The following is a 13,684-nucleotide window of genomic DNA, read 5'->3' as shown; positions in this document are numbered from 1 at the left end:
TGGGGTGGGGGTTGGGACACACCTGGCAATGCTCAGGGGTACTCCTGGCTCTGCACTCAGAAATCACTCTTGGTGGGATGCCAGGGATCGAAACTGGGTCTGTCCCAGGTCGGCACAGTCAAGGCAAACACCTTACCCTGCCCCCTCTTCCACCTCTTCCTTAAAAATAAAGTCATCATAAATCTTTACACATTTAAATAGGGCTATTAATCTCATATGTAAATACAGATATTTAAATACTTGATTATAATATTTATAGGTATGTTCTTTGCAGTTTCTCAGGAAAGTGCTTTATAATAGAGCATGAGAGAACAACTTTAATAATCTAATTCTCTTTAGTGAAATGATATGAGTGCTAAAGCAGTCACAGAAAAGTAAAAGTCAGAAAAATCATCACTACTTTAAATCTTTATTCCCAATCTACACAGCTTACTTTCTCTGTGAATTTTAATTACTAGAGAAATCATGGCCCCCACAAATTTAATGTTAAAAATAATTAATCTGAAATAGTCCACCATATTCAAATGAATAGACTCTTTTTGAGTTGATGGAAATTATAATGAAGATAAGAAGCTCTGTCTTCACAATAGACATCTAAAAATGTCATGGGTCCTTTTAGATACTTTTATGATATAATATCAATATCTATTGCTCAGCAGTCTATTTAGATATAAGGTAATGGCATTTCTGCCAGTTGTTATGTATCATCACTGAGTTGTTATTGCATCAATATAAACTCTCATTGATCTTGTTTTTGATAGTATTTTATTTCTTAATATGTGGGTAAAAGCTTTTGCTAACACTCCATACTAATTGACTACACTCTGAATATTTGTCATTAAAAGATTATGACTTCAGATAATTGCATCATTAGTTCACTGAAAGCATGCTAGATGAAAATTTGTTTTGAGCCCAAACACCTGGTAACAAAGACTGGGTTATTTTTAGTCGTTAAAGTTATGCCTGCTTACATAACCTTTTTCTTTATAATAATTAATAAGAAAAACTCATAATTGGAAGCAGGTGCTAAAATGAGCAAAGGCATTTCTTGTGGGCAAATTTTGTTCACAAAAAATGTTTTTTGTTTTTTGTTTTTTTTAAAGATCTCTTATGGAGAACTCTGGCATTTAAGAACATTTGTTCTCTTTGACTAATAAGATTGCTTGTTAGACTCTTATAAGTCAGCCATAGAGAAACACACGGTTGGCATTATAGATATTAATCAGTGGCCTTCATTAAAAGGTTTCTATAGAAGGATAGGAACAGTAGTACAGTGGATAGGCATTTGCCTTAAATGTGGCGACATAGGTTCAATCCTCAGCACCCTATGTGGTTTCCTGAACCCTCCAGGAGAGCTCCCTGAGTACCAAGATGTGTGTGGTCCTTCCCTCCAAAAATAAATAAATGTGCTCACAAAAAATAAAAATAAAAGGTATCTACATAAAAGTCCTATTCAAAAGGATAGGAATAGATGCCTCTCTTGGGACATATTTCTATTTGCTCTAACCTATGTATATAGAAAATCAAGAGCAAAATTTTAACAATGTGTGTCCAAAAACTTATGTATAAGAGAGCATGAGACCATGTTGCTTGCTATATAATATTCTTGAGTTTCCATACATATATAAGTATTAATATATACTCATGACTATGTATAATGTTATAGAAAACTGAAGATTTCAATTCATAGGATGTATTCACTTCTATGATAACTGTTTGCCTTTTTAGCTTGACTCTGTTTTTGACACTGTCTTATCTCTAAATAATAATTTATCTTTAACAACTTAGGAAAGAGCATTTAGGAGGGGGGAGAGCAAGACAGAGACAAAAGATAAAGAATCAGATAGATAGCATGTTGGAATCTCAGCACAGATTCTTTATGCAAGTTCCTCACAAGCAAATTGAAGTTAGAGATTTCCATTTTATCACATTAATCAGAGATCATGATAAGGTAAAAGATAAGGTAAGAGAGAACTTTTGAAACTAAAAAGGAACTTTCGGGGCTGGAGGGATAGCATGGAGGTAAGTCACTTGCCTTGCATGCAGAAGGATGGCGGTTCGAATCCCAGCATCCCATATGGTCCCATGAGCCTGCCAGGAGCGATTTATGAGCATAGAACCAGGAGTAACCCCTGAGTGCTGCCGGGTGTGACCCCCCCCCAAAAAAAAAGAAACTTTCAACAGTTTAAGTATAATTTGCAGTGAAGAATGGTGCATGGTTACCATTCAAAATCATGTCAAAAAATCAAGTACTTAGAAATGATTTTAATAAAATTTGTTTTATATATATATATATATATAACAAATTTTATTAAAATCATTTTATATATATATAAGTATATATATATATAAGTATATATATATATACTTATGAAAAGTATATATATATATATATATATACTTATGAAAACTTCAAACACTGGTGGTGGTAATGACTCTAATTCACTGTCAACTGTGAAACCTTGTAATTAACAATGATATCAATAAAAAAAATTTACACTGGTGGTGGGAATGGTCCAATTTCACTGTCACTAGTACCTCAAATATAACTGTGAAACAGTTGTAATTCACATTGGTCACAATAAAAAATATTTTAAAAAAAGAATGATGTACTTTTTAAAAAAAATTCATTTTGTTTCTTTGATTGATTTTTTGGGGGGCCACACCCAGCCACACTCAAGTGTTACTGCTGGTTTGCATTCAGGAATCATTTCTATTGGTGCTTGAGGAGCCATATGGAACACCAGGGATATAAACCAGGTCTGTCTTAAGTAAGGTAAGCACCCTACCCGCTGTGCTATTGCTTTCAGCCCCAGAATGATGTACTTTTATAAATCAAAAGTGAGAAAAGGTAAGTAAAGTGAAATCTGTTCTTATATAAACCTTAATTTCAAATGGTCCTCATCAACTCTTGCTTTATTTTCAACCTACATATCTCACAGATAATCCTTCAGAAAGTTTTAATTTCTCTCTGATTTATTTTATCATCTTTTTTTCCTTATAAAATACATCTCCTTTAAGATAAATTGTCAGTTAAATATTTTTCCCCTGACTCATAAAGTTTCACCTGACATAATCCAGACCAGGTTCAGCAGTACTCAGCAGAATTTGTGGTGCCAAAAATAGAAACAGGTTGGGGTGTATTCAAGGCATGCACCTTAAATACCATCCTACTTACCTCCTGTCTCCAAGGAATCTCTATTCTAGTTTTTAAATCTTCTTTCTTTCTTTCTTTCTTTCTTTCTTCTTCTTTCTTTCTTTCTTCTTTCTTTCTTTCTTTCTTTCTTTCTTTCTTTCTTCTTTCTTCTCTTTCTTTCTTTCTTTTCTTTCTTTCTTCTTTCTTTCTTTCTTTCTTTCTTCTTTCTTTCTTTCTTCTTTCTTTCTTTCTTTCTTTCTTTCTGTTCTTTCTTTCTTTCTTTCTTCTTTTCTCTTTCTTTCTTTCTTTCTTTCTTTCTTCTTTTCTTTCTTCCTTTTCTTTTCTTTCCTTTTTTCTTTCTTTTCTTTCTTTATTCTTTCTCTTCTTTCTTTCTTTCTTTCTTCTTTCTTTCTTTCTTTCTTCTTTCTTTCTTTCTTTCTTTCTTTTTATTTCTTTCTTTCTTTCTTTCTTTCTTTCTTTCTTTCTTTCTTTCTTTCTTTCTTCTTTCTTTCTCTCTCCTCTCTCTCTAACTTTCTTATTGTAGTTGTCTGATAATGGCTATTATGTCAATGTTATATAGGCATGGTCATAAAATAGAACTAATAGTCTTGCGTATAAAATAGTAAATGACACTAAGATCTGCATATTTACTGGTATATTTGAAATTCTCAATCTCTAATAGAAATCATATTGCCAAGCTAAAACAATCTTCTGAAGAATGCTATTTTCCCATAACATATTGTTTGGAGATACCTATCACACAAACCTGATTAGGCATGGCTACAACCAAGTGTCCTAAGGTAGAATGAATGCAGGCACAGTAAGTAGTGGGAAGTTAGCTGAGTGGTTTGTTTGTTTGCTTGCATGCTTGCTTGCTTGTACTCTAGAAAGCACTTTCTGAGACAAGACATTCAATTAATATACTTGTTCTCTGACCGATGAGAAAATGGTTTTGTTTAACATGTGGTGAAAGAAAGTCAACCCTCAGCAACAGACCATAGTTTGGGAAGAATGGAATTTTCCTTCAAACTATTTCTTGTTTGAATAGCAACCAGAGGTTGCAGTTCCTTTAAACCCTGTAAGCTGTTGATGTTCAAGCTTGCTACAGATTAAGGTCCCTGAATATCTTGCTTTCTCTGTATATAAAATATCTCCAGGACAGGTTTTGTAAAAAGTAAATTTTAACGTTGCCAATAAGGGGGTTTTACCTCAATCCTAACCTTCACATATTTTCCAAAGGAAAGGTCTGTCAAAGTTTTAACAGCAAAAAAAGTTCTTCCTATACTGCTAATACCTCCTCTGTTCCCTTGACCTCACTCCTCACCATAAAAAAGTTTGAGCTCCTTATCTTTTAAGTCCAGCTGCTGCTTTTTGTCCCATAGTGAGGTTCTTCTGGAAATCATTGCTGGATTTTGCAATGACCTATTTCAGCAATTCCCTAATCAAAATTCCGGGTATTTACCCCCAACCATTTCTGTAGATTTTGCTATAGTCAGAGAAAGATTTGTAGAATCTTTCCCTATTTGGCCATCTTGGTCCACTCTGTTTACTCTAACCTATCTTAAACAATGTAATTGAAGGTTATGAAGATTGTAAGATAGAGTCAGTCCCTTAGTAAAATGTATAGAAAATAAAATCTCACTTAATTTTAAAGAGAGAGTTTATAGAATGGCAAGATAATTGAGGATATGGTTAGTAGGGTAGGGCTATCCTATCATCAAAATTTATAGAATTTTTATTTTTGATAGACAAAATTTTTTGGCAAAAGAATACATGTGAATTCATGCTTCTACTTGTTCACAAATATACTAAAATATGCTCTTATATTTTATGTCTGCAACTTGTTCTAGCCACATTGACCTAGTTAATGAGTTGGGAATCTTATTTAAAAATACATGTGCATATCCACGGGAATGCACTAAAGAACAGATCAAATAGTAAAAAATGCCTGCCTTGCAAACCTAACTAAGACCAGTGAAGCTGTGAGTTTAATTTGTCATAACCCACATTCTTTTGAGTGAAATTCCAGTAGTTTTATTATTTGGAATCCCCAGTGGCACTGCAAAGTGTACGATTCCTTTTGAGCACAGCAATTAATTTTGTTAGTGTTGCAGCAAAGTGTATATGACCTCTGGCCATAACAACAACAACAACAACAGAAAGCAACTGGGAAATTTTAAACGTGTGCACATAGTCAATCTCAAACTAGCTGAATCATATTCTATAGATATTGATTCTGAAAGTAAAAATACCCATAGGATTTATTATATAAAAATATCTGAAAGATGTGCTCAGACTTCTCTCCATCTAATGCCTGTGTGAGATACAAGAGTTTCACTCGGTGAAAATTCTGGTATTCATTGTTAATTTGAGTTTTTAATTTATCTGGCTATCATCTGCTGGTCAAATTAACTATTACTAGCAAGAGATAGTTTTGCCATATTTCTGCCAGTAGCTTTGATTTAGCTAAGTAATCAAACCTCTGTGAACCTGAATTTACTCCTCTGAAATAAAGAAATAATAAACACGATACTGTAGAATATTTTTCTAATTTTTCCACTTTCTTAATATGTTAAATAGGAACTTCCTGGTGATGCTGTTGACCATATATTAATGAGATAATATATTCTTGGTTACCCTACAAGACAACTTACTCTTGAGGATACATATATAATACATACATATATATCCTAGTCTGTAAAGTATTTTTTTATTCACATAAATGATTTCTGTTGAAATGTAGAAGCTTCTTTATTTCATATAGTCTCACTTGTTTACTTTTGGTTCTATTTTCTTTGTCAATAGTATTGAGAAAGATTCTATTAAGTTCAATATTGTAAAACAGTTCTCACTATATTTGCACCAATATAATTTGTGGAAATCCATATTACATTGTGGCTTTTAATACATGTCAGATTAGCTTTCGTGCTTAATGTAAGAATGAGGTTTGCGTTCATTTTTTTTGTACATGTGACTACCAGTTTTTCTAAAACTATTTTTCAAGAATCTTTTCTTGCACATGTCATGCTCAGCTCCTTTGTCAAAGATTAGTTGTTCATATACTTGAGAACCTGTTGCACAAGAGACAGAGTTCTCAACTCTGTTCCATCAATTTAAGAGTTTTGTCTTTGTTCCAATACCAAGTTCTCTTGGTTGAAAGTAAGGAAGTCTTCCAACCTTGTTTCCCACAGGACTATTGTGTTATATTTTTTAATTCTTACTTCAAAGTCATTGATTACTAAGAAATATATACTTTTATATGTATTTATTTTGTATACTTCACTTTACAAGTTTATTGTTCCTATAGGTTTTTGTAGTCTTTTAAATTTTCAAAATATGTACTGTATAATCTAAAATAGTATTAATATTTGATTTGTATTTTCAATAAGGATACCCTCAATATTTTTTTCTTCTGTAATTTTTATGGCCATGACTTATAAGGTGAGTGGCTCCTTATTAAGTTTTCTCCTAGTTGATCTCTCTGTGAGAGAATATTGTTAAATCTCACCTAGTGTGTCACTCTCACTGTCTTTCTGTAATTGCCTTAATGTTTTTAATTTCCTTTATTAGGTCATATATTCTTTAGGAGGGCAATTTTTTAGGTACAGATCCTGAGGTCACTATGAAAATAACTATTCCTGTTCTTCCTTTTTTAATTAGAAGGATATTATACATTTCATAAGTGCAAGAATCTTGTCTTTTTTTTGGGGGGGGCACACCTGGCAGCGCTCAGGGGTTACTCCTGGCTCCAGGCTCAGAAATTGCTCCTGGCAGGCTCAGGGGACCATATGGGATGCCGGGATTAGAACCACCATCCTTCTGGATGCAAGGCAAATGCCTTACTTTCATGCTATCTCTCCGGCCCCAAGAATCCTGTCTTTTAAGTCAAATGTTTGCATGTAATATTTTTGTTAGTATTTGACTTTGAGCCTTTGAGTATCCTTAATGCTTAGATTTGTCTCATGTAGGCATTCTATCTTTAGATTCATTCTACTTCGCTGTGTCTCTTGTTTCATTTACCCAGGTCATTGATATTTAATAAAATAATTGAGATGAAGGAATCTGTTTCCATCATCTTGTATAAGTCGAGAGCTGTGTAACTTTGTCATGTCTAAAGCAACTTCTTTAATGTTTCTTGAAAATCTGATCTCAAGACCCTGGACTTCCTAAGACAATATCCATGAAACTTTTTTATCATTTCTTCAAATTTGAATAATAACCTAGATGAATAGAATTTTTTTAGTGTCATGTTGATTTTATTGATGTGTTTTATTGTTGTTACATATACCACTGTTCTCTTTTGGCATGTGTGTTCTCATTTTATAGTTCTGCTGTAGACTGATCGAAGAAATTTTGTATATAAAGTCCTTCTTTGATCTTGTTGCTTTTAATATTCTGTCTCTGTTTTTTGGCATTTGTAATTCTGATTACAGTATGTGTTGGAGGGTATTTTTTTGGGTGGTGGTGGTGGTGAGGCTTATTTCAGTTAGGATTTTTCAATCCTCTTGAATCTGAGTGCATGCCCTTAAGAATTGGTGCATGCATTGATTTTCTGACAAGCAATTCTCCTAATTTTCCTTTACATCCTCCTGAGTTTGATGATTCTAATACTGTTTCTCTTAAATTCATTTCAGAAATATTGGATGCATTATTTTTAGACTTTTTAAATATTCAGTTAGTTTCTAAGGAGTACCTGCATCTTATATTTTTGATCACTGATATTTTTATACTGCTGCCATTATTTTGATGTGGCATGTAATCCACAAGCAACTTCAGAGAACACAAAAATTTCTCATTATAGCATTATAAGAACAATCTAATTCTTCCCTCCTAGATACAGGTAGCCTCTACATCTGGACTTTATCATGTTCAATTGTCCCAGACCTTCTGCTTGTCATCCCAACTTTTAGGACCCCATTCACAAACTGAGCCAGTAACTCTGCTTAAGGTTACCTGTTTCAAGAACCATCTGGAATTCAACACTCAGTTTTACTCCTCAGAAAACTCCTGGTAAGTTTAACTACAAAAAACATAGGGTTGAAGAGATAATAAAGCAGTTAAGGCACTTGCCTTGCATGCAGATGATATTTTATCTTTGTCAACCACATATGTCCCTCTGAGTTTTTTCAGGGGTTATTCCTGAGTGAAAAATCAGAAATAAGCATGAAGAATTGTTGGGTATAGCTATAAAATAAAACAAAATAAAATATATGACCCACACAAATAAACAGAAGACACACTGGGGAAGTCAGATACAGTTTGTTTGATTTAATGAGTAAAATAATAGCATGGAAGATTCTACCAGTGACAGTCAACTCTGTAACATTTCAGATAATGACTAGAGATACTATGATGAAGATGTTTAATTAGCTAAAAAATTATGGTATATGTAGTCATCAAAGCACAAGAAAATATGAGTGTAGAAATTGTGAAGTTAGAATATCAAACAAAGGAACTGAAAAATATTGCGGTTGAAATAAACTCAATAGAAAGCCTGAGCTAGTAAAATAACAACATCTAATAAATGAATGGTGAGCTCTGATCTGAGATGCAATGAATCTCTAGAAAGCAACAGAAGATAGAAAAATGTTTGAAAAGAAATGAACAGTACACTAGAGAACTATGGCATGAGTTCAAGAGGAACAAATCAGAGTCATCAGAACTCTTGAAAAATAGGAATGAAAATTTGATGAAGGAATATTCATCAAAGAGATTGTTAGATAAAATTTTTGCATTGTTGAGGAATGCAGTTCTTCAGATTAAAATGCCTCAAGCTCTAGTAAAAAATATAACCAAAAACAAAAGTTTCAGATACATTGTAATCAGAATGACAAAAAAATAAAAGCAGAGACTAAATCCTTATATAACGATATCAAAGGAGCATCTTATATACAAAAGGACTTCCATAAGATTCACATACACTCTATTAAATGAGTTTCTATGACCCAGAACAGAATGGTGTTATATAATTTTTTTAAAAAATTAGTAAAATGAGTGCTACTCTGAGTATCCTACTTAACTGTACTATTATTAAAATTTAAAAGAATAATATAGAAATTAATGGACAACATATCTTAGGAAATCCAAAAGTTAAATTTATTTTTTTCAAGATACATTATTCAAGGACTTCTTTAAAAGAAAAAGCTGCAGGAGTCTTGTGTCTCAGCAATTCTAGTGGGACGGAGTCCTTCACGTAGGAAAACGGGTAACATGAGCGGCTGAATATGAAATATGAAATAATTGAGACTACACAAAATACATTGTATGGGGACCCACATCTGCATCATATTTGATTACAGGCGAGAGACAAACTTTACTTTTTCAGCTGATCTATTAAGCACAACTCTGGTATGCAAGGTATTTCCAGGGAAACAAAGGGCAGAGAATTTTAGGAGAAGAAAGACAATGATACCAACCCCTAGAATATACATATCTAAAGGTGAAAAGAAATCCTTAGCTGGGGGCCGGAGAGATAGCATGGAGGTAAGGCGTTTGCCTTTCATGCAGGAGGTCATCGGTTCGAATCCCGGTGCCCCATATGGTCCTCTGTGCCTGCCAGGAGCAATTTCTGAGCCTGGAGCCAGAAATAACCCCTGAGCACTGCCGGGTGTGACCCAAAAACCACAAAAAAAAAAAAAAAAAAAAAAAAAAAAGAAATCCTTAGCTGAAAGGGAGGAAGTTCTAGTTTAGAAAGGAGTGTTCTGGTTTTGCAAGAAGCTTCTAATAGCAAAAGAAGAAAAACTGGTAGCTGGTGACTGGCTGAACTCAATCTTTGAGTTGCAAATTAACTAGTCCGAGGGAACTTAGCAGTTTTATTTGGTACTGAAATTTCTTTTGACTGCAGAAAAACTGAGGCCGAATTTCTGTAGTTTATGCAAGGGAGACAAAGTCAAATAAAAGGAAAAGAAAAATATAATGTCACAGCCATGTCAGAAATATAGCCAGTAATCCACGCAAGGGTTATGATTTTCTTACACTGACGGGCCTTCTGGCTGAATTATTTCTTGGGGAAAATGAGGCACTTCATCAGGAAAGCCATTAGACACATCTGGAGTGTCTTCCCTAATAGTGGAGACATCCATGTTACATACAGTGACAGAAAAGTCAAAAATAACAAACACATTCTTTTATAAAAAAAAAAAGTGGCAATAAATGTCATTATAGCAATAATTTTTGTCAGTGTCAATTTCCTGAACTCACTAACCAAGAGACACAGAAAAACTGAATATAACTTTCAGCTGTCTACAATAGACACATTTGAACTATCATGGTACATGCATATTCAAAGACAATACTGACAGAAAATGTTCCTTAAAAAGGCTGGGATGGATATACTTATAAAGTATCATTGTCACAGTGCTCCCTTCTCTTTTCTAACTCACTCCCCACCTTTCTATGGCAAACTTCTGACCATGGACTAATCCTCCTTGCCCTCAGCCTTATAGTCTTTGGGTATTATTATCATACTGTCTTTTTTATATCACACAAATGAGTGAAATAATTTTCTCTCTCTTTCCTTTGACTCATTTAACTCAGCATATTACTTTTCATGGAAAATGATTACTCTGTATAAGAACAGGCTGCTAAAGAAAAGGTGATTCAATATACTGGATATCTCTTCAATAACAATATTGCAAACTAAGATGTTTAAAATGAAAAAAGGAAATGAGAAAAAGAGAGTCAAAGACAGGAGAGACAAAGAGAAAAGAAAATATTTGTTATATAGGAATTCTAGAAGGGGGGACAGAAGTGAAACTGGGGACACTGGTGCAGCAATTGTGCCCTGATAAAGGAATGGGTATTGGAATATTATATGCTGAAACTCAGTCATGGGACAACTTAGGTACTACTTATGTATAAATCATTTATAGATAAGTAATTAAACTATACAGATCATTTGAAACTAGTTTTTAATTTATTTTAGAGTGAAAATGGTTTGCCATACTTTTTGCAGGAAGGTGTTAAAAATGAGACATTTATGAGTCCTCAGTAAGCAATAAAATCTGTAGCAACTAAGTTTATTTAACAAGGATAGAATTATTATGGTATTTTTTTGTTTTTTGTTTTTGTTTTGGGGGGCGCAGGGCACACCCAGTTGATGCTCATGGGTTACTCCTGGCTAAGCACTCAGAAATTGCCCCTAGATTGGGGGAACCATATGGGATGCTGGGGGATGGAACCGCAGTCCTTCCTTGGCTAGTACTTGCAAGGTGCCACCTCACCGACAGAATAAACTTATTCCTAGAAAAATAGTAGTTAATTTCTTCACTAATATAATATATCTATTTATTACAATATATTAGGGGACTTAAATCACTGATTATCAAGCATATCATGGCAGTCTATGATTGTTCCTAACACAAGATTTTCTTTTTACTTAAATCTCTAGAGACAGAGGTCTCATTTTATCATTCATGATGGAACAGAAATTTTCCATACACCACAAAAGGACCTAGGGGAGAGTAAATGAATATGTATGGAACATGTATGGAGTCTTTAGTTATTCCCATGACAGTATACTTCAAAGGCAGAGAAACCCTGTATCTCTTAGGCCAAGGGAATTCCTTATCTAATTTTCCCAATATTTACTGTGGCCTATGCAAAAAAAGAAGCACAAAATAATTTTGGGGGGAGTTTTGTTATTGTTGTTGATGTTGTTTTTTATTTTGTGTGTTTTGTTTCGTTTTTATTCCAGGGACAGTGGTTATTTTGTGGTGGTTGTTTTTATTGCCGTGGTGCATTTTGGATATTTTGTTTGATTTTTCTTTTTTTATTGTTGCTGTATTTCTCTTCCTTTTTCCCTTTCTTCTCTCAAATTAATATTTATAGCCTCTAGAAAGATTCTGCCCATTGTTTGCTTGTTTGATTTTTACCCCAGTTTACTTTTTTTCTCAAACAGAACCACAGAACTTGAACCATCTTGTTCCACTTCTCAAATTGAGGGGGAAATAATGTATCTATTGGACTTAAATGGAAATAAACCAAACAGTTTTATGATCACTAAGTAGTAATAAAAATGATTGGACTTAAACACCAAACCCTAAACCAACAACAACAGAATCGATACCCAATCTTACAACAAGCTAGACAGAGGGGACCACTTATACATGCAAGCCTGGGGGGTAAGAGAAGGGGATATGGGATGCATAGCTGGAAATGGGGGTGAGGGAGGACATCTTTGGTGGTGTGAATTCCCCTGATTCAATGGTCAATCTGTACCTAAAAAATTACTGAGAAAGATTTATAATCCACTTTGGTCAAAATAAAAATTATTATTAAAAATATGTTATATTTTTTTCTTAATGAGAGGTTCCTAATTGAATTGATATTCTGCCACATATGAATATGTTTTTTGTTTTTGTTTTGTTTTGTTTTTTTGATTTTTTGGATCACACCCGGCAGTGCTCAGGGGTTACTCCTGGCCCTGTGCTCAGAAATCGCTCCTGGCAGGCTCGGGGGACCATATGGGATGCCGGGATTTGAACTGATGATCTTCTGCATGAAAGGCAAACGCCTTCCCTCCATGCTATTTCTCCAGCCCCTATTAGTCTTTTTTTTTTTTTTTTTTTTTTTTGTGATTTTTTGGGTCACACCGGCAGTTGCTCAGAGTTTTTTCCTGGCTCTGTGCTCAGAAATTGCTCCTGGCAGGCATGGGGGACCATATGGATGCCGGGATTCGAACCGATGACCTTCTGCATGAAAGGTAAACGCCTTATCTCCATGCTATCTCTCCGGCCCAAATAATAATTAGTCTTTATCCTGGCAGGTATTATATTTTTCTGAAGAAATGACTATTGACAAAAATAGCTAACTTCTTCTTGAGAAGTCATACTTTATGGAGTTCAGAAAGTTTTCATCATGTTCAGATTTCAGTTTTGGGATATGGTAGGCGCATTTGGTTATGCTTAAAGTTTACTCCTGGCTCTGTGATCTTGCTCAGGGATCTTGCCTGGCAAAGCTCAGGGATTTACATGAGGTCTGTGATTGAACCCCATGCCAGCTGCATGTAAGGCAAGGACCCTACCTTCCACAGCAGGTGCAATCTCTCCAGAGCCTATATTTAATTTTTTTTTACTTTATTAAAGAAAAATGCATCATATAGTTGACCATAATATATTTGCATCCAGATAATGAGAGAAAAAATTATTTTAAAAAAGTATAAAAGAAAATTTTAAAAAAAGAAGAAAGTTTAAAAAAATGGAAAGAAAAAAAATTCAGTAGTAATGACAATGTGAAAATTATTGTATCTACAACAAAGTCATAATAAAATAGCAGATAGCTCTTGTTAGCTATCCATTTTGATCAGGTTGTGACTTCAAAGAGAATCATCAAGGTGTGGAGGGAGTGTATGGGGCTGGCCCAGTGCAAACATGGTTTATGGCTTATGTATTTCTATTTAATTTTTAAAAGTGTCCTCATTCCTTTGGTAAACCTACAGAATACAGCTAGTGCATGAATACAGACAATGTCTTGGATTGGACAATCTAGCTTGCCTGGAGCCCTAGAGTTGGTCTTCTGCCAGGAAACTTCAGGGGTAGGGTCTCCTTG

This window comes from Suncus etruscus, chromosome 4, assembly GCF_024139225.1.
Source record: "Suncus etruscus isolate mSunEtr1 chromosome 4, mSunEtr1.pri.cur, whole genome shotgun sequence".
Lineage (NCBI taxonomy): Eukaryota > Metazoa > Chordata > Mammalia > Eulipotyphla > Soricidae > Suncus > Suncus etruscus.
The sequence above is the reverse complement of the archived record's forward strand: the minus strand, read 5'-3'. Positions refer to the sequence as shown.